A 2,253-nucleotide genomic window follows, 5' to 3' on the forward strand; every position below is an offset into this window, starting at 1 on the left:
CTGATGTCTCAACAGGACCTGGAAAAACTAGTCCATGCATTCATCTTTAGTAGGCTTGATTACTGTAACAGCATCTTTACAGTTCTACCTAAAAAATAAGTCAGACAACTACAGCTCATTCAGAACTCTGCTGCTCGAGTCCTCACTAAGACCAAAAAAGTAGACCACATCAGTCCAGCTCTGAGGTCTTTACACTGGCTGCCTATCCGTCAGAGGATAGACTTTAAAGTTCTGATCCAGGTCTATAAAGCTCTGAATGGTTTAGCACCAAAATACATCAGTGACCTCCTGACCCAGTATGAACCTTCCAGATCCCTCAGGTCATCTAGATCCATTTTTTTTAATCAGTTTCCAGAGTCAGAACCAGACACGGAGAAGCTGCATATGCTCCATATATCTGGAACAAACTCCCAGAAAGCCTCAGATCAGCTGAAACACTCAGTTTATTTAAATCCAGGTTGAAGACTCACCTGTTCTCAGCTGCATTTGAATAAAACACCAAATCCACACTTTTAAGCTTAAATTTCAAAACTTACATTTTAACTACTGATTTTATCTACTGTTCCTTTCTTTTTTTTTTCCATTTTAAATCATGCTTTTTATTTGTTTTTGTTTTTTAATGTCTCTGTAAAGCACTTTGAATCACCTTGCTGTTGAATTGTGCTATATAAATAAACTGGCCTTGCCTTGCCTTGCTTGATCAAGATAGTTCTTCTTACACCAATAGAATGCAGATACCGGTGGGTGAAATGAGCTTCCTCTGTAAGGTGTCTGAGCTAATCTTTAGGAAAATTCATGGTAGCATTGTTCTGTCCGTTTCTGGGAATGCAGCCTTTGCGGATTTGCATGCAAAAGTCCTCCAAAAACCCTAAAACCAAAACATCAAAAAACAATGTACCATAGCTTGGCTTGGGAATTCATTGGGGCTTCCAAACAACTTTGAGGTGGTTTTCCACAGACAAGGAGGTCTGCTGTCCCCACAACCCAGACAAGCAGTGGATGTGGAGCATCAGAAAACTCTGTTTTCCACATAAATCATGCACATTCATCCCAGTTTGATTGCATAATTTTACCCGGGATCTCCACACTCCTTAATCCCCTTAACTTTTAGTGGGCCTGTGGTTTGAAACTCGAAGGCTTAATCCCTTCAGTCCAGGAGAGCTGAATCCACTGAGGCAAAGTGAACAAATATTTAGACCACAGATGAAATGTGGTATTAATTTTCCCTGGAGAGTTATAACCTTTAAGCCCCACTAGAGAAGGCAATGTTGGCACAAACAAGCAGATTTCAACCATAAGTTTATTCAACAACCCTCAAAGGCTAAAGCATTTTGCTTTGTTGTCGTACCAACCTTCATTTTTCTTTTTATTTCCTTTTCTTTTGTATTTCTCCTTGTCATGTGCACACTCTCATAGTCTTCCTGTTACACCCTGAAAGTTTGGTAGGATCTCACTGTTACAAAGTTTCCACAGCCATTTGTTTTATGGACTGACACAGACACACTCCCACAGAGTTTTATTAGGGACTCAGCAGACTATCTCCATTACAGACATTTATCTGACTGACAGTAATGCACCAATAAAAAAAAGGACAGGAAGAGGGCACAGACCAGCAGATGACCACTACACACACTCCAACACACACTACACACATTTTTCTCTCAGACAAATGTAATCAGTGTATAACGTGTTCTGTGTTCCAGGAAATATTCAGTGATGAAGTGTTGCAATAAACAGTTTTGCTAGTGATTTCATATATTTCCCAGAATGCTTCTGTCATGCCACAGTAGGGTTGTGTACCTTGAGTTAAGGCAACAGCCTCGCCTTCAGAACAACAGTTTGCAATAACAAATACTGTATCAAACTTGTCTTAGTTACAAAAGAACAAATAAGGAAGGAATAGAAAGCAATCTGACAGCTGATAAGTGAGACTCTAATAAGCTCTTGGAAAAAGTGGTCTCAGTAGAGTCACTTTCACTGTATATTTATTAAGTTTAACTGACAGTGAGTTTGCAGTTACTGTAGAACTTCTGGATTTGGAACACAGCTCATGTTGCTCTTAATGTCCTAGCATTGTCTAATTAGCCCTGAACACAAATTACATTTGAGGCTGATATAAATGTCATTAGTTTTGCTGGTATTTAGGTCATTAACTAAAGCACGAAACATTAAATTTTTAAACTAATGATGGGGCAAGATTAAAAAGGGGGAAAAAGCAAATGGATATTACTGTTATGAGGAACATGAATGTCT

The sequence above is a fragment of the Maylandia zebra genome, linkage group LG15 (assembly GCF_041146795.1).
Source record: "Maylandia zebra isolate NMK-2024a linkage group LG15, Mzebra_GT3a, whole genome shotgun sequence".
In the NCBI taxonomy this organism is placed as follows: Eukaryota; Metazoa; Chordata; class Actinopteri; order Cichliformes; family Cichlidae; genus Maylandia; species Maylandia zebra.